Genomic DNA, 24041 nt, shown 5'->3' with positions numbered 1-24041 from the left:
ACGGACCCGCTTCCTAACATGTCACCACCGCCTTAGAAACCAACTAGTTCAACCCCAGCTTTCGAAAGATGAGAAAACTGAGATGCAGAGAAGAGCAGAAACACTCAGACCAGAATGCCTGACTTCCAAGTCCCAGAGCTGGCTAGACCCCAGCTCTTAGTCCTTGAGTCCCTAAAAAAAAAAAATGCCTTCCTGCAAATCCCTCCCACAGCAGGGCAAAACCCTGGCTTCCATCTCCAGGGTGTGGGCTCCAAGACAGTCCTATTCCATCTCAGTGATCAGGCGCCCAGGCCTTTCCTGATTTGCATTCCCTACCAGGAGACTGTTCATCTCTTCCCAGTCTTCAAGGTCCACTTCCCTCATTTCGCTTCCAGCCTGCAGACCCAGCTGTGGCTATGCCATCTCGCCCCCTCCTCGCAGCCCCCTGGGTGCAGCACAGATTGCCCCAACCTGCAGATAATTGGCCGATTGTGCAAATCAGACACGGATCCATCGCATTGATTAACATTTCCAATTAAACTCCGAGTTAGGCTGTATTAGCGACTCCAGTAATCACCGCGGATGTAAATGCAAATGCCTTCCGAAGTCGCGGAGCGCGCGGTAGGAGGCGACACATTTCTGGGAGGAAATGGAAACAGACTGCCAGACCCGAGGGTTCATCTGGTGGTCCGGTACCCCTAAATCAGATGTGAAATGTATGGCTGTCACTTGATCCGAGGCTCAGGCTTCACACCGGAAATGGAGGGCTCGGCCCCCGCGCAGGCGGCCGCCTGCCCTCTCCTGCCCCCTGCTGGAGAAGCCGCGCAGTGCCCAGCTGGCAGGCGGGTTCACCCCAGGCTCTGCAGAGGGAACCGCCTCGCCTCTGGCAGGTGGGGAGGTTGGGGGAGCTGCACCCTAGATGCCTCAGCAGCTTCACTTACCTTCTAGGGCAGTGGTTTGTGCCGTCCCTGGCCTGCACAGGGTCCCATGGGCCCCTGGGAAGGAGGGCTTACTTTCTGAGCACAGGCTAATACCCCTATGCCCCGAGCAGGGGTCCCGGACCAGGCCCGGGGTTCACCCAGCCCATGTAAAAGCAGTCGACCTACCTGTCTGGCCCCAATAAGAAGCCCCTCCCGCCAAGTTCCCCCCCCCCCACTTCCTTTCTCCTTACCCAGTGGAAGAGCCAGTTGTTGAGGCTGCTGCTCATCAAGATTCTTCTTCCCTTGACCAAAGCTACTGGCTCCTGAAGGTAGGTTACACGGGTGGCAATGCTATTGATTCTCCAGCTAGGGAGAAATCACGCCCTTAAGTGTGGGCCGACCCACAGTGCCTCAGCCAGCACAATTCCCCCATCTCACCAGGGAAGTTAGGGCCTTTGGGTGCCTTGTAAAAATGAGAGCTCTTTTCTTCTTCTGTGTCTCTCTAAGGCTTTGTTCCTATTTACTCCATCTGATCGCACCTACCTACTCCATCTGATTTAGAGATCTGAGTTTTGTAGGGTTGGTTGTTTTTTTTTTTCTTTTCTTTTCTTTTTTTTTTTTTTTTGCCTTGGCTACCCACTTTGACTTCATAGTAACTTAGTCTCCAACCTCCTAAGAACAGAGTCTCTGGTGAGGGCAGCACCTCCCAATCCCCGCAGTTAATTCCTCATTTCCCTCGCTTGGCACGTCCCTCTGCTCCCCTCCCCCAAAAGAAAACTCCTCTGCTCTAGAGTCCATTTCCGCCTCCAGGGAGAATATGTGCAACCTGTGGGAATGGTCAGCTAGTTGGAATGTCCTTCAGGTGTTGTGGCCTCTAGCCTGTACCCCTATCACAAGCCAACCCCCCTTTTCCTGTTAGGTCTCACCTACAAGGCCCACTTGCCTGCTTGGTGGCTTGGAGGGTCAGCTCCTTGACATCCCAAGGTCCCCCTGGTCTTGAGATTCACAGCTGTCAGCTTTTACCCAGCATACACCCCAGTCTCTGGTCATTTTGCCTCTTTCATGGGGTGGGGGGGGGTATGATTCGTATATCCAAAACCAGAGGCTTACATGGCTCTTAGCAAGCCCTGGCCTGGTAATCACCCACGACCATACTAACCCCCTGTGCCCAAAGGGGTCCCTGATCAGAGGCCTCATGTACCAAATCACACACCTGCCCAATTATCATTCTGCAGATGGTCCAGTGAAAACTGCACTGACCTTATACCTTGGTCATCCCAGAACAGGGCCACAGTGTTGTCACCAACAGGAATGGACCTCCTTCTGTTCCAACACCTCAGACAGCCATACAGTTGGCCTGGATTTGAGTCTGCAAAACCATGGAGGGAGCAAGACTAACATGGCTAAAGGCTTCCCTGCTGAAAACCATTTTTAAAAATAGCACTGCAACCACCCCCTTCGTGCTTCCCCAAGCCAAGCCACTCACCCTTCTCTCCTTTGCTTCTACAGATCACAGCCTAGAACCCTCAAGTCCAGAGTCTGGCACTGGATTCTGGAAGGTGGGACCAAGAAAACAAGTGGGGCCTCTGGCTCCCTCCCTGTGGGCACCGCCCTCCCATCGCTCCCCCACCCCACTCCTCAACCACCACCTAGGGAAGGAGGACCTGCTAGAGAGCAAGAATGTTCAATCCGTCCGAAAGTGTGGCAGGGCTCTTTCCAGAGCCAGTTCACAGACTGAGGGCAAAGCTCCCTGCAAGCTGAGGGGGACAGGGAAGGGGGGGCAGCAGACCTTATGACCCTGCTCCCCAGACAAAGACAAAGGCCAACTGAGGGACCCCGGGCTTTCTAGGGACATTATTGCATCATTCTAGTCCCCACAGGAGAAGAAAAGAGTCCTCCTGTCATTGCCCTCCCCCTACCACCACCAGCAAAAAAGCGAGAGGAGGAGATAAAGAAAGAGGGAAAGGCGCCGGTTTAAGAAAATCTTCACTTTTTCTGTTTGCTCTGGTCCGACTGTTCCCCCTCCCCCGGACTTGCAGGGGCCGCGGCCACACCCCCTCCCTTTTCGGGGGGGGGGGGGGCTGCCGTCGCTGCTACACAGGCTGGGGGAGGGGGATGAGGAGACGATCTGAGACTTAACAGCCTGACGTAGCTTTGGGGGCGGATTTTGCCTCCAGCGGCCCAGGCCCCAGTAAGCGAGTCTAGGGCTTGACCCGGCGAAGGGGCCCAGGTCCTCCGGGAATGACTCCGACACACCCACTTGTCCGCGTCCGCGAGCCGGGATCGTGCACACTGCGCGCCGGGTGCTGGGCTCCCGGGGAGCCACGTAGGGGACTCGAGGCCCGGGCGCCGCGACAGCGGGAGGAGGATCAGGGAAGGCAGAAAATCTGCCAGCCGCCTAAAAGCAGAGCCCAGCCGCCACCCGCTTCCCCAGAGCGAGCCGGGTGCCATCCATCGCGGGATTTACCTGCCACTGGTCCAGCCACCCCGTCCAGACCTTTCCTCTCCCTCCGAGCGCTCGGGCTGGCTGGCGGGGCTGGGGAGCTGCAGCCCCGCGGCCGCAGCCGCAGCCGCAGCCCCGGGCTCGGCCCGCTCCCCCCACCCCCACCCCGCCCCGGCTCTCCTCCCGGCCTCGCACACTCGCTCTAGGCCGGGGAAAGCTGCAGCCCCCTGCGCGAGACCCCAGACGGTCCGCTGCCCACAGCTGCCCGCCTGCGGTCGAGCCCTGCTCGGCAACCGCTCCCTCGCCCTGCTCCGCTATGACGTCACCCGGGCTCTGCACCGCGCGGAGGCCAATCAGAGCCGGAGCAGAAAACTAAAATCACCCTGAGTGGGCTACGGAGGACCAATCTTTTGTTTCCAGGCAGGAAGCGCCGGGGAGGAAAAAAAAAAAAAAAATGAAGGGGAGGGAACAGGGAGAGGGAAAGGAAAAGGGGATGGAAACTTCTACACAGTCAGGGTTGTCTAGACAGAGGTGGGGACATGGAGCAAGAGGCGCACCTGACAGTGCGAGGGGAGGTGGCTATTTCGAGAGCATCCTCAACTGCCCCCCTCAGGAAGACTGGGATTTCAGATATATTTTCAGGGGAGGAAATCTGTCCAGCTACACAAGCACGCTTTACGGGGGGGGGGGGGGGGGGATGGTTTGGATTTGGGACACCACCTGTCAGCCAAGCAGGTTGCACTGATGGAGTCTCTGGAATCCACGGTAAACTGAGAGAGGCAGATGTGGCAGTGGGATTCAAAGAGATGGCAATCTAGAGAGGGGAAAGCACTCTTCTGCACATAAAACACACATTTTTAACAAGCATTATACAAAAGAGGATCATCTACTTTAAATGACTATACTATCTATATCTATTTATCGATCTATATTAGTCATTATATTAACCACCATTAAGATGTGGCTTTCCATGTCCATCCTTCGCCTAAAACCTCCCATGGCATCTCTTGTCTTTAAGGAAAAAGTTTACATTTTTGCTGATATTGAAAGCCTTCTAAAATCTAACTTAAAATATCATCTCTTGCTACTCCAAAATCCATCTGCTCTAGGATTTGGCTAGATTATGTAAATTAGGGTAAATCCCAGCAACGAGACAGTAAGCTGTCATCAAAAATGACAAAAAATGCAAAATAATAAGTACATTCGAATTATAATGATGCAAAATATGCCTGCAAAAAAATCAGAGAAGAACATACAATTATAATAGTTGAGTTAAAGAAGTAGGATTATGGGTGATTTTTCGTCTTCACTTTCAAACTTCTTTTTACAGAGATAAATGTATCCTCACATACTTAAATGGTCAAGTATGCTTTTATTCAATTTTCTCAACACTGCATAACATCCAGCAATCATAATTGTAAATCATAATAATCATAATTATTTCTCCATAATGCCAACAAAATACATTTCAAGACCAAGAGTGAGCTCATACATCTGCCAGGGTCTTTTCAGGAAAAGTCACACAACAGGCCTCTAGATTCACCAGAGACTGGATCTAGGGAAGCTGGAGACTAGTGATGCTTCTTTGGAATAATTCATTTTGTTTTATTTATTTATTTATGGTCTTTTGGTCTTTCTAGGGCCACTCCTGCAGCATACAGAGGTTCCCAGGCTAGGGTTCTAATTGGAACTGTAGCCGCCAGCCTACACCAGAGCCACAGCAACGCGGGATCCGAGCCGCGTCTGCAACCTACACCACAGCTCATGGCAACGCCAGATCCTTAACCCACTGAGTGAGGCCAGGAATTGAACCCACGTCGTCATGGATGCTAGTCAGGTTCGCTAACTGCTGAGCCACGATGGGAACTCGTGGACTAATTCATTTTAAATTGTGATGATACCAGGAATTGGGAAAAGGGCAACAATGACCCTTCGGGGTCTATGACAAAGCAGGAAAGAGGGAGGCAAAGACTAAGTAAACTACATACTCCAGACATTTTTAGGGATCACTTTGCAGTTTACTGTTTATTTTCCTCAATTTAAAAATGTATTTGTGCATACACAAGTATTACATGAACTTTGCAGAGCTGGGATTTGTGTCTAGATCTGAGTACAAAGCCCTTGCTTTTTAAAAATGTAATATGTGTCATTACTGATTTTGTTAAAATACAATATTTGCTTTGCAAAAAATCTGAGTATAGCAGCTTGATTTTTTCTTTTTCTTTTTACGGCCGCACCTGTGGCACATGGACATTCCCAGGCTAGGGGTCGAATCGGAGCTACAGCTGCCAGCCTACGCTACAGCAATGCTGGATCCAAGCCATATCTTTGACCTATGCCACAGTTTGCAGCAACGCCAGACCCTTAATCCACTGAGCAAGGACAGGGATTGAACCCGCATCCTCATGGACACTATGTCAGGTTCTCAATCCCCTGAGCCACAACGGGAACTCCTCGATTTTCCTTTTAAATCAGGCATTTTGAAATAGGTGTTTTTTTTTGGTTTTTTTTTTTTTTGGTGTGCTGGTTATTGTCTTCTAATGCAAAAACTCTGATCACAGTTCCCCTCAAATCCTTGATTAATTGGTTGAAGTCAGGACGGTTCTGCTTCTAATGATTTTACAGATATCTTTTTAATTAACTTTGGAGTTAAAAAAGAGTAGCCCATCGCATTGATTTTTTGTTTTTACATTATGGTAAAAGTAATCTAAAAATCATTGATACAAATGAATGTCCTTTCCTTAATGCCACATCTCTGATTTGTAAAATGCACTTGTTTGGGTAATTTTAAACAACAAGAACATTTTTTACAAAAGAAATAGAAAGATATAACTGGATTTTCCTGGCTAATGATCTAACTTGGGTCGTCTAGGCTATTGATTTAAATTGTAATTAAAAGGTATTTGATTTCACTCTAATCTTCCCCTATACCTCAGCTATAACTCAGAGCTATTTATGCAGTCACCGCACATGGTTATTTCAGTGTTTCATGCATGTATTTCTTCTCGCCCTGGTGATTACAGAAACTAGCATGGGGCCAAAATCCCTTTAGGTGCTTGACAAATTAAAGCAGAGTGGTGTCATAGAAAGAAGACTGAACTTAGGACTCAGGTCCAACACATCATTCACATGATACCATAGAGCAGTCTCAACTGCTTCTGGAGTTTGTTCTCCAGGAATATAGGGTAACTGCATGGGGACTCGCAGGGACACCGACATGTCTTAAAGATTTCTTCTGTGTTCATCACCTCCCACTCTCCCTTGCTCCCTTCCCCAAGCTCATCAATTTAAGGGTACGACGACACTACCATAATAACCACTTGGCATGTGTATCCTGCTCCTTACACACCACTTCTGTGTCTCCCGGTGTGATCCTCACAATCACCACCACAGTGAACTGTGACAATTATTGTGACCTGCCCTTCTTAGACGAGCGAATGGAGGTCCAGGGGTTATAAGTAGCCTGTTCAATGCCTTAGAGAGAAGGTCCTAGAAAGCAGATTTTGGAGTTCCCGTTGTGGTGCAGTGGTTAACGAATCCGACTAGGAACCATGAGGTTGTGGGTTCGATCCCTGGCCTTGCTCAGTGGGTTAAGGATCCCGCGTTGCCGTGAGCTGTGGTGTGGGTTGCAGACGTGGCTCGGATCCCGCATTGCTGTGGCTCCGGCGAAGGCCAGCGGCTACAGCTCCGATTAAACCCCTAGCCCAGGAACTTCCATATGCCACGGGAGTGGCTCAAGAAAAGCCAAAAAGACCAAAAAAGAAAGAAAGAAAGAAAGAAAGAAAGAAAGAAAGAAAGAAAGAAAGAAAGAAAGAAAGAAAGAAAGAAAGAAAAGAAAGAAAGAAAGCAGGTCTCCCACTCTGAGTCCTGTTCTTTCTACCACCCTGCATGGCAACGTCAGTTGTATTTCTCCTTTGGCTCCCTCCAGCCCAAGCAGCCCTTTACATGAGACTTGAGAGGCTCTGGAGTGGGGCTTGTAGCAGCAGGTGTAAACCAAAATGAGTATCTTCAAACTGTGCCAGCCAAATCCTGACTAAAGAGAACACTGTTCACTCTCATATACCATTGATGGGAATGTCAAATGGCACTGCCTTCTGGGAGACAAGTTGGCAAAACTTTGGCCATTTTTCATGTGTGTGCCACTTGACCAAGCAATTTCGACTCAAGAAATGTGCCTATGGATATATGCATAACAATATACCAAGATATGTTCAAGTATGTTCACTGCTGAATCTTATGTAAGAATGAAAAAATCTTGCATAAAGGACAACCTAAATGTCCCTCCTATGAGAATTGCTCAATAAATCATGGTATAGACATATTGTGGAATATTATATATCCGCTAAAAATCCTGTGTATTGAAATAGTGTAGTGTGTATTTCTATACACTTTTTTGACACATTCTTGAGTGGAAAAAGGTGTGGAACAGTATGTCTATAACTATTTTACTTTTCTTTTAAAAAAAAAGTGTGTGTGTGTGTGTGTGCGTGTGTTTAAGCTGGAATTACACACACAAAACTGCTAATACAGTTACTCTGGGAAATGAAAAGGTAAGAAGGAAGACATGCATATGGTGGGGGACTCTGTTTTCTTTTTCTTTTTTTGTCTTTTTGCCTTTCTAGGGCCGATCCCATGGCATATGGAGGTTCCCAGGCTAGGGGTCTAATCGGAGCTGTAGCCATCGGCCTACGCCACAGCCACAGCAACGCGGGATCCAAGCCGAGTCTGCCACCTACACCACAGCTCACGGCAATGCTGGATCCCTAACACACTGAGCAAGGCCAGGGACCGAACCCGCAACCTCATGGTTCCTAGTCGGATTCGTTAACCACTGTGCCACGAGAGGAACTCCGGACTCTGTTTTCTTGATATGCTTCTACATCATTCATACATTTGTTACGATGCACAGTATTTTGTGTGTAGGAAACATTAAAAAGAGGAAATAGAGCCTCCTTGGGGTTAAGAAAAAAACAAAACCAAAACCAACCAACAAAACCCCCCCTGCCATCCCCAAAGACATGTGAATGCCAGGTCCATGGTTCAGGTGTGGCGATAAAGGCTATGACGTGCCAGGCTGAGCTGAGCCAGACCTGGACAGGCACTGGACACTGGGCAGGAGTGTACCACCCACTGGGTGAAAGCAGCCTGGTTATCCTGACTCCCTTCCCACCCCTGCCTCAAGTCCTACAGCCAGAAATTAGTCCCAGGAGTAGACTCTGGGTCTCTGTGGCTCTCAGTCCTCACAGCTTTTGCTATAGCAGCTGCACTTTAAACCCCCTGCTCTGAATGCAAAAGAACCTGGCTTGGCAGCTCTATACAAGGCACTGGCTGCGAGCACAGCGCCCACTCCTCTTTCAGCCCAGCCTGCTCACTCTAACTTACTTGTCATCACTGTGGTCAAACACCCCCCCCACTTCCCATCCCTCCCACCTTCCGCTTTAATCAGGAGGGGCTCCAGCTGGCCTGTAAGAGGCAACGTAGTGAGTAGCCTGCTGGGCACAGGTCTCATCCTACATCCCCTGAAACCAGAGACTGGGGAACTGAGGCTAGGCAAACACCATCCTCGTGGGTCTTCAGAGTTCTGGCGAGGGCATCTGGAGACCCAGATTCTAGTTTGGTCTCCAGCTAGGAAAACTTGGGCAAGACTCAGATTTCCCTCAGCTTTCATTTTTCTCCCTTGTGCAACATGGGACTGGGGGAGGATGGTTTCCTCACCTTCCTTCACTATAATTAGGGCCCATTAGAGACCTGCCCTGTAGAATCCAGGAGCTTTCAGAAGCCCACAGCCTCTGCCCTCCTCCCCTTCACCAGGGAGTTAGCAAAGGAAAAGCCGAAGAAGACAATTAAATGCAGGTGGCTGTGGATGAATTAATATGAGAATTAGGAAGTTCCTCTCCTCTGACTTGGTTGTTTTAATTGGCCCCACTTTCATGGCCCTACGTATCAAACCGCATTATCTAATTGAGCTGATGCTCTGTTTGATTTCACTCCTAAGTGGATCACATTATACGTTCGTTCCACACACACTCCAATCCGTGCACTGCCCAACCCCAAGTCAGGCTGCAGGATAAACTGAATTTGCAAAGTTGGTTTCATGGCTCTCTCCATTTTACCAGGAAAAAAAGAGAGAGAGAGAACGAGAAAGTGGAGGACAAATTCTAGGGGACAAAGGACCAAGGCGAGAAAGAGAAAACCAAATCTTATTTTTTTTTTTCCTTTGGGCCGGCTGGACTATGATGTCATGCTTTCTCAGCTCACCTGTGATTGGCTGTTCAGTTCAGCATCTGCTGAGAGCGAAAGGCTGATTATTTGCCAGAGATACAGACCTTTCAGGGAAGCTTTGAATCATTGCTGGTTGTCGTGACAACCTGGGCAGTGTCTGCTCCTGATAACCACATAATGAGGTTGTCAGGAACAGAAGTGGCCCCATCCCCACATCCAACTCATCGGAAGTGGTGAGCAATAGAACATTTCTTTCAGGAGGTGAAGGGGGGAAGCAATCACCAACGGGCGTGGGAGAGATCCCCTCAGCTCTCGTACGTGTGTCAGCCAGATCCTGGAGAAAATGTCCTTCTTTAGGAGCTCCTTACCGATCACGTGCGGGTCCCCATCTAAACCATGGTATTCGCCATAATTCCGAGACCTGAGGAACAGGTGGCGGAGGGGCGAGGCATCTCTGCAACCGTCCAGCAAAGCTGAGCAGAGGGAAGTGTGAGGGGAAAGCTAAGTTGATTAGGGCAAGGCACATGACCTCCCTTCAAAAGACAGCATCGTGGCATGGCCCCAGGGCCAACAGAGGGCATGTGTCAAACACAGCAGGGCATGGCCATACCTAGTCACCAAAGCCTGGCACAAAGGGAGCATGAGGAGGAGGGGTTGTGTGCTTTTCTCCCTGACGCTTTCATTTCTCTAGAGGTAGACACCTCATGTTACATTATCTTAGGGCTCCAGATGTTCTTAGGAGAGAATCTCAACTGCACCTTTGTGATATGTGATTCATTCCGAGGACAATTTTATTAGCATCTACTAAGGGCAAAGCACACAGCTAGGTGCTACAGATGCTACAAAGATGAACCAAACCTCGACCATTCTCCTCAAAAAACTTGGGATCTAGTTGGAGAGAAAAAAAAATACACAGCCAGGTAATTGTGATACAAGACAGGGGTAGGAAGTACTACAAGGAACATCCTTGATTCCAGAGAGAGGAGAATCACATCCAGACTGTTATACTCCAGCTCTAAACCATCTTTCCAGGTTCTTCTTCCCCTAGTCCTCCCTTATACCCCAAGTGTCAGCTCCGTCAAACCAACATCTGTTCCCCTGATACGCTTTGCCTTTCATACCTCTGGGCCTTGCCTCCTGCTCTTCCTTTTGCCTAGCACAGCTTTCTCTCTCCTTTCCCTACCTAGTGATATTTAACTCCTATTCCCAGATCCTACTCAACTGGCATCTCTGATGATGCACAAACTGGTCTCATATTGATAACCCCAGAGGGATCTGTATCTGGTAGACATGGATGTTGACTGGCATCACGACTGGGTACCGTATTCAGACCCAGCGACACAGGGAGTTCCCATTGTGGCTCAGCAGTAACGAACCCGTCTGGTATCCATGAGGATGCAGGTTGGATCCCTGGCCTTGCTCAGTGAGTTAAGGATCGGGCCTTGCCTTTGAGCTGCAGTGTGGGTCGCAGACGAGGCTCAGACACCACCTCAAATAGCAGCTGTAGCTCCGATTCGACTCCTATCCTGGGAACGTCCATATGCCGTGGGTGTGGCCCTAAGAAATTTTTTTGAAAAAGTCCAGCGACATATAAGAGAATGTTGACACAACCAATTTTGGATTCTTGGGGGTGAAGAGAATAGATAAAGCCACACTCACTTTAAAAAGCCTTATTAGGATGATCAACAGAAACCTGTTCTTCCGCTATACATCTTCTATAGCTTTTTTAGATTTTGAAATAGTTCAAGGCTCACAAGAAGTTGCAGAAATAGGACAGAGAGTTCCCAGGTATCCTTGGACAAGTTTTCACCCAAATCTTGATTTATTGTATTATTTTATGTTACATAGCCAGAGTACATTGTCAAACCCCTGAAAGTTGACATTGATATAGTACTAGTAACTGCCATACATGCCTTTTTCAGAATTCACCAATTTTACATGCACTCTCCCATTAAATAATTTACCAACTCAGCTGAAAAGTAGAAAAACTATTCATTGTAGATCTGAATGTCGCCCCTCACCCACCCCCCGGCCCTTTTCTTCTGAAAAAAAGGCCAAAATCTGAGAGTTGAAACTTGCCTGGAACTGAAAGAGAGAAAAATCCGCTTGGACTAAGAACCAAAAAGGCTGGGAGGAGGCACAAATAAAGCCGCAAACAAAGCCAGCTGCAAAGTTAACAGAAACCACTGTTTCTCCCAAGGTTACACAGCACTTGTACAATTCCATAATGACCTCCAGCTTCTCTGAGTGACTACTACTTTCTTGCCAGGGACAGCCCAAGCCTGCTTTGCTATCCTCATATGTTACTGGGAATAACCAATTACTAAGCCACCCTTGCCTCCTAATGACAGTCCCCCATTCCTACTCAACCCCCCCTTCTCCTGATCCCATGTTAGAAACTACCATCAATCCATGAGAATCAGAGGTCCTGGCTTCCTTAGACCCACCTCCACATCCTTCAGCGGGAACCCAAACACTGCGAAAGATGTCCCCTTGTAACTGAGCAGGAACCTGCCAGGTCTTCCCAGAGTGGATCCTCACCTGCCGGTTTTTTGGTCATTTTAGGGCCATGCCCACAGCATAGGGAGGTTCCCAGGCTAGGGGTCGAATCAGAGCTGCAGCTGCGGGCCTACCCCATAGCCACAGCAACGCGGGATCCGAGCCACGTCTGCAACCTCCACCACAGCTCACGGCAACACCAGATCCTTAACTCACTGAACGAGGCCAGGAATCAAACCTGTGTCCTCTTGGATACTAGTCAGATTCGTGTCCACTGAGCCACAATGGGAACTTCCACCGGCCTTTTCATCTATAGGAAAACTTTAGTCAAAGAATCAATTTAATCAGAGAAGGGAGAAAACACAGAGAAAAAAGAAGACAGTCAAGCAAGACAGAATAATGAGAGTTTAGCCATTCAACAAAGTCAAGGGCCTTTAGTTAGTTCTTCAAAGACTATAGATAATATTCTGAGCAGGTGCTGAAGCCCCACCAGGTGGAAGAAGTCAACTGTATACTGCCCATACACACATAGACCTCAGACCGGTTGGAACCAGAAGGTTGATGACTGGAACCAGAAGGTTGGTGATGCTAACTCCCAATTACCTCCCCACCCACAATCAGGAAAATGTCCACGAGCTGATCATAGCCCGCTCCTTCTCTAAGACTCCTCATTACCCTGTCCCACCGTCCAACCAGGGGGCTCCTTCCTTGAGGCACTAGCCTGCTGGTTTCCCCTCTTTGCCTGAAAACTAAAGTGACTTTTTCAGTGTCCTCTAACTTTGTCTTGGCATTTCTATTTGGCATCAGTGTACAGAGGCAGCCAACATTTTGGCAAGACCCTCCTTCCTCTTTTCAAGAGTGGCATCCTAGGGTGCCTCTGGAATGCACTTTCCCAATGCATCAGGTCAATGCATTTGGCTTTCTCCAACTACAGTCTTGTCTCTGGTAGTCTTTGGGTGATTAAGCTTTAACATAAGTAACACAATAATCTACGGCTACAAGGAAGGCCCCTCGAATGCTCAGGAGTTAGCCATATTTCCTTGAATCTACCTAGAGTCACACACTACATCTAAACTGAGATTTTCATGGTAGGTGCCCGATGACTTTTCACTGGATGGACGTGGGACTGTCATCTATCAGATTTGTAGGAATGTACTGGATCCAGGGACAAAAGCCCAAAGGGACAGTATTGCACAAAAGTGCAACACCCAAGGCTCTGAAATTAAACTGCTGATATTCATATTCCAAGTTTACTGTTTAATAACCTGGAGACCCTGGGCAACTTTATTAGCCTTTCCAAACCTCGGTTTCCTCATCTGTGAAATGGAGATCTAAGAGCACCTCTTACTTAGGGCAACTGGGAAGATGAAATATACATCAAATGCACATAAAGCAGGAAAGCTTTAGGGCAGTGGTTCCCAATTTACTGCACGTAGAATCATGTAGTGATCTTTATAAAATACTGGTGCCTTACCCCCACCCCGAGGCTCTGATTTAATTGTATGGCATGAATCTAGGCATCAGGGTTTTTTAAAAATCGTCTCTAATCTCCTGTGATTCTACTGTGCAGCAATGTCTGGGAACCACTACAGTCATGATTTCATTACTTAAGGATTATCTTTTTTCCTTAAGTTAGTGAATAACCTCTCTTGCCATCTCTCTCGGGGCCAGAAAATACAATTGGGGAATTTTCCCAAGGGACAGGCATTTAAATTGGGTTCTCCCTGAGGCTTCCCCCAGCTTTTTCCTGCAATCCCCACCCTAAACTGCCAGATGGTTTGTTTGTTCGACTTGGGAAAAAAAATAGCCCTTTTCTTCCACGTGCATAACAAAGTGATGTAGACTCTGAATATGTGGGTAAAACTGCAGCTGTATTCATCTCTCTAGCTCCTTTTTTCCCCCTTCCCAAACACAACTCAGTCACACTTCAAATTAAGTGGTCTCAAGTGTGAGTTTAAAAACGCAAGTTAGTACGTGCACACAGGATCCGCTGACTGTCACAGACGCCGTTAATAGATGCAGATCTCAATGTGCTGTTGTTCCGTATAATTAAGCACCTGTTGAGCCTCATAATCAATCCTTATTTTGTTATAATCCAGGAACTGGTTATAGGCAATGTTCTCTGCTGTTCACTTGATCAGGTCGCTTGTGGGGGAGGGAGCATCCAAAACAGCCTGTCCCCTCCCCTTTTGATCAACCGAGAGAAGACAGGTCCTATCTAGTAAATAAGGAATATGAATTAACCGATGAGTTTTAAGGGCAGTTAAAATCAAAGTTTAAAACGTGTTCATTGTTGATTTTTACAAGTGGTGCCGTCCCTCCCCTTCTTATTCATTCCAGAGGCTAAAATGGGAAATTTAACGAATTCTGACATGCCAGGCTAAAGTTTACTGCCAAAAAGGAAAGGGGGCAGGTTGCTAGGCAAATTAATACTATAAAGCTAGAAAAGTGACAGCCCGCTAGGGGACTAGGCTAACGTGCCGTTTTTAAGCGCCACTCCAACTGCACTTTGCATTCAAATGACCAATATGCTAATTACAGTCCTTATCTGTTTGTTCAAGGCCTTAAGAGTCTCCGCAGCTCAGCGCACAGACCCCAGCCAGCAGTTTGACTGCGGGTTTGTGGAAATAATAACACGGCATTTCTTTAAACATATTTTCAAATGCAAGCTTCTTACAAATCGAGATTGGCCTTTCCCCCATTCAGGGAATTAGTGAGGCTTAACTCTGTTCACTGCGGTGCGGGGCCCCCACAAACCCCTGCTAACAAAGGCTCTGACTCTTACTTGAGCACTGCCAGTTGGGGCAGATTTCCATGGTAATTTGCCCGTTCCCTTTAGAAAGACGTGGGGCGTCTTTGTAATCGGGAGGAGGGTGTACTTTCCCACTAATCTTGGGATCGTCTTTGACCCTTTTTAATTTTCACCACCCATGTAAGGCCAGAAAGAACTCTTAACCCAGCTTTTTTGTCATTTAAAAAGCAAACGCCCCCTCATTCAGTTCTTGAGAGAGGGAGGTAGCGAGGCCGAGCATCATTCTCACTGCGCGCTAGTTGAAATTATCAGACATTTATCAAAGCTGTCTTGGGGGTGGGGAGCTGAGGAGTTACCAGGCTTCGCCTCAGGCTCTATTTGGATTTGGCTGGTAGAGGGGGGTAATGGTGAAAGGGTGGTGTTCTAGTTATAGCCCTCGAAGCCCTTCGAGTTTTAGTAAACTCTGAATGATCTAGAATCCTCATAACAGCAGCTTCAAACAATACGTTGTGGTTTTTTGTTTTTGTTTTACTATATTCCATTTCTTTTCAAAGCCTGCCCCCCATACAATACATGTTGACATCCAAGTCCTCCTTCTATAGTTTAAGACAATGATCCATGGATGCGACAGGATTGTCTTAAACAAAATTTAAAAACTAATCTTTTTTTTTTTCTTTTTAGGGCCGCCCCTGCAGCATATGGAGGTTCCCAGGCTAGGAGTCTCATCGGAGCTGTAGCCGCCGGCCTACCGGAGCCACAGCAACACCAGATCTGAGCCGCGTCTGCAACCTACACCACAGCTCACGGCAACGACGGATCCTTAACCCACTGAACGAGGCCAGGGATCGAACCCGAAACCTCATGGTTCCTAGTCGGATTCGTTAACCACTGAGCCACAACGGGAACCCCTAAAAACTAATCTTAATATGTTCTTTCCCCTCCTGAGTTCCATTCTTCCTTTCTGAGACTTCTCCCAGCCACCCAGAGGCCAAAGGAACTCACTAAGGTTGCTGCCTGGTTCTTTCCTAGGTCTGGGTAAAAGGAAATCTGATTGGCTTCTTCTCTTAGCCATTTCATGCATTGCTTCCTTTAAGGGGTCTGCACCACGTAGGAATGAATGGCACAGCTGAAATCATAGGAGCCACTGCAGGTTTGGGGAGAGAGGAAGAGAAGCAAGGGATATTTGGGGGCGGAGAAAAAGATTCTGCGAAAGAGCCCATCCCGCAGCCAAATTTGGTTCTGATGCGGGCCAGGGATCTCGTCATCAGAACTCCACGATTTCAAAGACAGACGGCTGCATTCCTACGCGTAAGCAAGACTTTTCATCAACTTTGAGAAGATTAAGACAAAAACAGGCCTGATGACCCTCAGCTTTCTGGTTAATTGCAATCTGACCATATTAGGAGTTGAGGCCAGTCCCTGCCTCAGAACGTCTTTCTTGGCTGCTGTGCATCTCTATGCATGCTGATTTAGAAGGCTGGGGGTGACAGTGGGGTTGGGGAGCAACCTCATGGCTGCTTTAGCAGAGCCTTGAGATAACCTGGATTAAAACAGACTGGCTAAATTGAAAAGCCATTTTCTGGTCCAGGGATTTTGACTGGCTACAATCCAACACTTTATTTTTAAATAACACCTTCATTTTCCAACACTCAGAAATCTCTTGTTTAAAAAATGGCCTTTAAAAATAATTCAGCACTTGAAGATTAGGTGGACGTTTTCTGCAACTTTTGGAAAACCTACTTGTACTGAAAAACGAAACATAATAATCAAATACATTTTCCTCTAAGCAGATTCTCTCCTTGGACCTTTTTGGATGAACTTTGAACCCAAAGCTGATTTTATACTGGCCCAGAGAAATGGACTAGGCCATTTACCTAACAGGTCATTAACAAAGCTCCTAGGGAAAGGGGTAGCAGTTTTTCAAACAATCTTACTTTGTCAAAACACACACAAAAGGAAGGCACAAAAAAAACCAGAACAACATAAAACCTCACACTTTCTCCTGGGTTAGTTTCAAAGTTTCTGAATCAGAAAGGCAAATAAGTGGAGTTCCCTGGTGGCCTAGTGGTTAAGGATCTGGGGTTGTCACTGCTGTAGTGCAGGTTCCATCCCTGGCCTAGGAACTTCTGCATGCCTTGGGCACTGTCAAAAAAAAAAAAAAAGAAGAAAAGAAAAAAAAGGAAGCCAAATAAATTATAGAAAGGTTTAGGGGCTTAAGGACTCATCTATTGGGCAAGGTGTTCTGAAGCTACCCTGGGTGTGAATGATCTACCAGCTCAACATGAGCGCTTATCATTTCCGCTGCTCAGACAGAAAATGCTTGGGTGCCATCCATCCACATTACAGAGAGGGAGGCAGGTCCCAAAGAAGCTGAGGATGGAGTATGAAAATCCCTAGGGACGGACGACACAAAGGATAAGCAGCCTGTGTTTAAAAGCTGCCTCGCAATTGGAGCTAAACTATTTACAACCTGTGATTAGTTTTATTTCAATTCATTTCATTTCATTTAACAGCCACGACTTCTCTTCGATAGCACCGAGAAAATTAATTGAATCCAGTGAATCAGTAACCTCTTGTACAGGTTCTTTTATATGCAATGGAGTGATGGGACTCTGAGCTCATTTCCCCAAAAGTCAAGTCAAACAGGCCCAGTCCCCGCCCTCTGGATGCTCACAAAGACAGATAATCCAGGAAGCAATAGAAATGTGTGTGCAAGAAGTATTGGACAAGCATTGTGTAGTATCAGTGGCCCCCTGTGAGTATTTCATGGACACATCTGAATGGACCAGCCAGTCAGTTCTCCAGCACACTGTGAATGTGCTGTGAATGTTATATCTCAAGACATGCAAATTAATTCTTAACATGAGATTAAGCGGGCTGGGCACACCTGCAATCAAAAAGATAAAAATGATTTTGCAATTGCCTTTATCCATGTCACGGGTAAAAGAGTTGACCGTCCATAAATGAAATAAATAAGATCAATGCTTGATGGCAAGACCAGGTTCACCGCTATCTATCCAGTGCCTAGCACTCTTCCAGGTAGCTAGAGGTGTGCAGTATTTATGAACCAAGCAAAAGACATGCTGTATAAAGAAAAGAGGTGATGCATGCAGTGGGAAAAGCATGGGGCAACAGTGGGCACCTCCTGGGTGAAGAAGCCCTCCCTGGCTCACTGTCAAGAGCGTGACGGTGCACCTTCCAGAATGAAAACTTCAGAGATGAAGTTTTATGTGCAATAACTGATCAAAGAGGCCAAGAATTGCCTGTGATAAAAATAGAAGAAGCAAGTCCCCAAACAAGAATATAATTCATCAGTGCAAATGTTGAGAGCGCATTGAGGTTGTCGAAGGAAGAAGGGAAGGCACCACTTACAATGGAGGTTAAAGAGAACAGGAAAGGTTCACGCTCATAAATCAGGGAAAAGAGAAAGAGACCAAAAACTAACCCTGTCACAAGTGAGAGGGGCTATGGGATGAATAATGATTCAAGCCGCCAAGAGTGGAGCCTTTTTAAAAGTCAGCTTGCAGACAAATGAATAAACTAATTTCGGCAAGCAGCAAGTCATGAAGGCCTCATAAAAATAGCCATCAACCCGAATGAGGTAAGGGACTACTTAGGAAATGTGAGCCAATTCGCACTGAGCCAGCAGCTATGATATACCAAATCGTGGGAAGGAAAAGTTTTACTTTCTGTGCTGTATCCTGATTTCTGGGAAAGGAATGCCAAAAGCCACGACGAGAAAAACAAACAGGAAAACCTCATTCGAGCCCACCCAGTTTAGTTTTGTGACAATCCCAGACGGAGGGTGGAATAAAGTTATCATCTCTCTCCCCTTCGGTTTTGGCCCCACTCACAGCATGTGGAAGCTCCTGGGCAGGGGATCGAACTTGAGCCACAGCAGTGACCATGCCAAATCCTTAACTGCTAGGCCACCAGAGAACTCCTAAAGTTTTCATCCGTTGCATTTCCCACCAAAAAAAAAAAAAAAAAACTGTTTGCTAAGTAAATTACTAGTGTTCATGTCAGCCAGGATTTAACCAGTTTGTGAGGATATCATTTCTTTTCATTATTTCCGTGGCATTAATTTGTATATCCATGTCCTAATTACCAACGTGTCTCATTCAGTCAATGAACAATCTTTTTTTTTTTTAATTTTATGAACACCTGTTCTGTGTCAGGAAGCATGCTAAGGCATTGAGGAAACAAAGGTAGAACTAGGTCTGTATTCCTGCCCTCACGAATCTCATACTGGATCAGAGATGGAGGAGGGGGATTAGAGGGAAATCTCATCCATTTAAAAATCACTCTTGAAGGTCTACCACATGTCATGAGAAATGCTGTATATTTGACATATGTGTCATCTGCATCTCCCCACGTACATGGGTACAAGTGAATTTGCAGTAATAGTAATAACCCAAGTAAAACTTATTTCCTCTTGGCACAGTGGAGAACAACAGGAAATCTTTTTTTCCTCTTTTTCCCCAACCAATAACCATTGCCTTTCCCCTCTGCCAAACTAACATCATCCCACGGGCCAAAAGGAAGTAGCTAAACCTCAAAAAAGAACCTTCCAGGAGTTCCTGTGGTGGCACACGGAAACAAATCCGACTAGGAACCATGAGGTTGCAGGTTCGATCCTTGGCCTCGCTCAGTGGGTTAAGGATCCAGCGTTGCCGTGAGCTGTGGTGTAGGTCTCAGACGTGGCGCGGATTGCGCGTTGCTGTGGCTGCGGTGTAGGCTGGCAGCTATAGCTTTGATTCGATCCCTAGCCTGGGAACCTCCGTATGCCTCGGGTATATCCCTAAAAAGAAAAAAAAAAAAGGACCTGCCAGAATCAACCCCTGTTCCTCCATCCCTATCCCACTTTGAGGGTCTTCTTAATAATTAGAAACTTTGCAAGAGCCACTTGGTGTCTATATGAGGCTTATCTCTCTAATACCCAGAACGCTCCAGAAGACATTTTGAGCCTTTATAAACTGTTAGGTCTCAAGTGTCCCCCAATCCTACCTGACCTTGACAACAAGTGAGATGACATACATTTTCATAACTCACATGTCACTGGCTCCTGTCCCCCACTTGCTCAGTCCCCTTACAAGTTTTCCTAGTTATTTCTGAGCATCCTCAAGAATGGTTCTTCCCTGTTATTCTTCTATTCCTTCTCTCCTCACAATTGTCCACTGACAACAAATTAACTAAACATATGTTTCTTATGGACATACTATGCGCCAGGCACTGGCCTACCTTGCTGGGAATCTAGCGGGGCCATTGACAGACAAGAGTCCCTTTTTTTTTTTTTTTTTTTTTTTTCGTCTTTTTAGGGCTGCACCTGTGGCATATGGAGGTTCCCAGGCTAGGGGTTGAATCGGAGCTATATCCACAGGTCTACATCACAGCAACTCGGGATCCAAGCTGCTTCTGATGCCTACACCACAGCTCATGGCAATGCCAGATCCTCAACCCACCGAGCGAGGCCAGGGATCGAACCTGCACCCTCATGGATACTAGTCAGATTTTCCTTTCCACTGAGCCATAACGGGAACTCCAGGAGCTTACATTTCTAATGGGAGACAGACTGGGGCAGCCCCTCTCCCCTGCCCCAGCTGCTGGTGGTTGCCTCTGGCTGTGGGAACACGGAGGCCATTGCCAGGGTGGGGCAAGGACACGCCTGGGCTCTCACTGACACAAACCCCAGAAGGCCCAGGGACGAGGCTGCCCTCCCTTCAGGAAGCTTTGGCTAAAGCCAGCGATGGGTCTACCCAGAAAGGTAACAATGCCCCCTTTCTTTTCCATGTCACACGTCGTCACCTGGACAACAACATTGCTTCTACCCTGTATCTCAGTGAGGCCCCTGGAGAAGAGTGGCTTCAGCTTCTCCCTGCAGCAGCATCCCCTCTCCGGAGCCCCCACCGCCCTGCCTCGGACTTTCCAACTCTGTTCCTGTGACCGGAGAACCAACAGCATCGCGTCGGACCGGATTGGTCCTCTGGCCCCACAGCCCTAGATTTCGCAGATCATCTCAAGCAAATAGATACCTGGCGGTCTTCACATACCCAGATGTGTCTGCGTCTCAATGTACGGTCAGCAGTAGGACCCCTGCTCCAGATAATGTATTTCTCGTAACCCTTAGAACAATCTCATGAGGCCAGGTGAAATTCTTCAGTCCATGATCGATAATTCCAAATTCCAGAAAGTTCTGAGAGCCAGGTTTTTTTTTTTTTTTTTTTTTTATATATTTCCTGACAAAACCTATACAGTGACAAAACCTGTGAGGCTCTCTCTGTAAATATTCATGTTTCATTGCAGACATACTGATGTGATTGACTGTTGGGTTCTGTTCCAAATTCCAATAGGAGTGTTGTACACCATCCGTGGTTTTAAAATAAAAAGAAAATATTGAATTGGGAGACTTATCTGGCCCAAAGGCTTTTGGATAAGGGGTTAGAAAAGTATTTCTATGCCAATTTTAAAGATAAGGAGACTGACATTCAGAAACTTGGCCAAGGGCCCAGAGCTAGCAAATGGTGGAGACCAGAGTTGAATCAAGGTCTTTCTGACTCCTAAATCTTGGCGATTTCCAATGCAGAAGTTTGGATGGGTGTTTATGGAAGAGGTAGCGTGTATGGGCAGCTGTTGCAACCAAAGAAAGGTTGAGAGCAAGCAATTCAGAGCACATCTCAAAATTCTGCCTTGCAAAATGTGTGTATCTATTAGCTAGCCACCTTGGTAATATTGTTTGTCACAATTCTATCCTCAAAAGAAATTATTTTTGGACAGAATATTTTAGTACTGCTTTTAGAAAACTGACAAAAGGTTAATGACAAAACTCAGAAGGAGGATCCATTTCTAAAGGATTCCATGGTGTTTATCACTCTACTCGCTGGCAGAGACATGTGGAGTTGCTGTAGAAACTTTGAACAGGATTATTTGCTCAAGATAAGCCACCTATGTGATCAAATAAGCTATGCTCCAGCAATATGACAGTTTCATGGTATAGTCCCAGCCCTCTAATAGCCATAGTCATAAGAGGTGCTATTTTTGAGAAACTACCAGGGACAAGAAGTTCTGCTTTATAACTTATACCATTCTATTTAATAATCTCATAACAATCCTGAAATGTAGTTAGAGATGGTGATGATGATGACAACGTATTAAATCTTTACAACATGGTAGGCATTGCATGGGCTAAATTTTATGTGAATGAACTCACAACAAACCTGTGAGACATGTGCTAGTACCCCATTAGACAAGGAAACTAAGGCACAGAAAGGTTATAGCAATGTGTCCGATGCCACACAGCTGGCTAAGTAGTCACTATTTCATAGTAGAACGAGGCTTAGAATCCAGTTCTCTCAGTTTCCAAAGACCAATATGGCCTTGGTAAACTGGTTTCCTCCATGGTGTATATGAGAATTCCCCAAACACTTTGAACATCCAGCTATGTGGTAGCATGCAACAGGCTATCCCACTAGGTTGGGCCACTTAAATACATTCCAGAGTCTGATATGCAATCACTCATTAACCAGGAGAGCCACCTGATCACTACATGCGCCTTGTGAAGTATCATTGGAAAGAATATTTTAATAGACATCAAAGGGTTGGGAAAATGGCAGGTTGCATGTTGAAGAACCACATGCAGCTCCAGAAGCTCCGAGAAAGTATTCCTGCATTAAAGGATACAATAATTCTCTACAGGCAAACAGGAGCGAGTCAGATCTGCCCTCAATTACGAGAACTAGGAGTGAAAATTCCCCCCACGAGGTGCCCAGCATGTAGCAACACAGCCAGACTCTTTGGAGAGCAACATTAGATCAAAGGGGTGACCAAGACAGAAAATCACAAACAGTGCAGATAGTGGCAGGGTAGGTACGATGTCTTCTGATGATCCTGGGACTACAGAATGGCATTTTCGGTGGGCCTCGGCTGCTCACCTGTAAAATGGGGATCACAGGAGCATCCTTAGCTGAAGGAAAGGAACTACCTCAGGTAGCCTCAAGGTCCTTGCCAATTCTAAGATGTATGATTCATTCAAAAGAGCCATCCAAGAGGCACAGTAACGACTACAAGTACCTAAAGGCCTTAACATTAGATTAAAACATACTTGTGCTGGAGTCCCCATCGTGCCTCAGTGGAAATGAATCTGACAAGTATCCATGAGGACACAGGTTCGATCCCTGGCCTCGCTCAGTGGGTTAAGGATCTGGTGTTGCCGTGTGAGCTGTGGTATAGGTTGCAGACGCGGCTCGGATCTGGTGGTGTTGTGGCTGTGTCATAGGCCACCGGCCACAGCCCCGATCCAACCCCTCACCTGGGAACTTCCATACACCGCCGGTACGGCCCTAAAAAGAAAAAAAAAAATTCTTGTGCTAAAAAAAAAAAGCCTTCCCACCTCACTCCTGCCCTCAGTTCAAGCTGCATTGCAAAGATTTTCCCTACAGTGAAAGAACCATAAAGATTTCGTTGTGCAGCAAATGTAGCCCAGTCTCAGAGAGGCAAGATGGCTCCATTTGAGATAATCCCAACCTGGACACAAGATCACATCCATTTTGAAATCACAGCGGACTTACTGGAACCCTCACTGGAAGCACCAGCAATTCAAGACTAACCTGCTTTGTCCATACAGATAATCAAACTCAGCAGTGCGAAGATAAGAGCTCTGGGTGGGTGCAACTCCCCTGGAATCCCAACCGTCCTGTTTTTTGTTTGTTTGTTTGTTTCAGGGTTACCTTGTGCAAAAGCATTCTGTAATGGCTTGAATGGCTAGAAAATTGACCATTGAAAAATAGAAAGAGCTAATAGGTAATCTGGTGTGCTGCATATCTGGCAAAGAGGTTAGCAGAATGCAATGTCAGGTCCCGCTTTATCCTGCGCTGTCGTTAATGATACAGAAGAGAGGAAGAAAAAGGCAGTCCGATTCGGTCTACAGAAGAGCCCAATTAAGGGTCTCGTCTGGAAGCAAGGACATGAAAAACAATGGATGTGAGTGTGAAAAACGAAACACTCTGCTGGAGGGTGCAGTTGGGCAGAAACAGCCCTATTCATCTGGAAAACAAATTAAACCCCACCATTCTTGGGATGTAGGCATCAGGCAGCAACGGGGGATTGGTAGTAGCAAGGGCGGGGGTGGGGAGGGGAGGAGGGGAGGTGGAAGAGACCAGAAAAGCCATCTGAAGGAGGCCCCCTCTCCTGACACATGATATACAGACTTTGTCACAGGCCAATGAGACTG

The 24041-nt window shown here is 46.9% G+C and overlaps 1 protein-coding gene across 14 annotated transcripts in view; it reads right to left on the bottom strand.

The window, feature by feature from the left end:
• The window catches only part of PAK3 (p21 (RAC1) activated kinase 3), a 302356-nt gene that overhangs the window by 129506 nt on the left and 148809 nt on the right, over positions 1 to 24041 (bottom strand). For 2 of the 14 annotated variants that reach the window (XM_021080677.1, XM_021080678.1), the window contains exons 1-3: positions 3367 to 3518; positions 2386 to 2451; positions 2160 to 2268 (exon numbers count right to left, since the gene is read on the bottom strand). The exons of 2 other annotated variants lie outside the window; for them this stretch is intronic. The gene's annotated coding sequence lies outside the window, so the exon portion shown is untranslated. Of the gene's footprint in view, positions 1 to 450; positions 678 to 1150; positions 1266 to 2159; positions 2269 to 2385; positions 2452 to 3366; positions 3615 to 24041 lie in introns of those variants that run through there. 10 more of the 14 variants (XM_021080679.1, XM_021080680.1, XM_021080690.1 and 7 more) reach the window with 9 other exon arrangements.

This window comes from Sus scrofa, chromosome X (assembly GCF_000003025.6).
Source record: "Sus scrofa isolate TJ Tabasco breed Duroc chromosome X, Sscrofa11.1, whole genome shotgun sequence".
In the NCBI taxonomy this organism is placed as follows: Eukaryota; Metazoa; Chordata; class Mammalia; order Artiodactyla; family Suidae; genus Sus; species Sus scrofa.
This window is presented reverse-complemented; position numbering and strand designations above follow the sequence as displayed.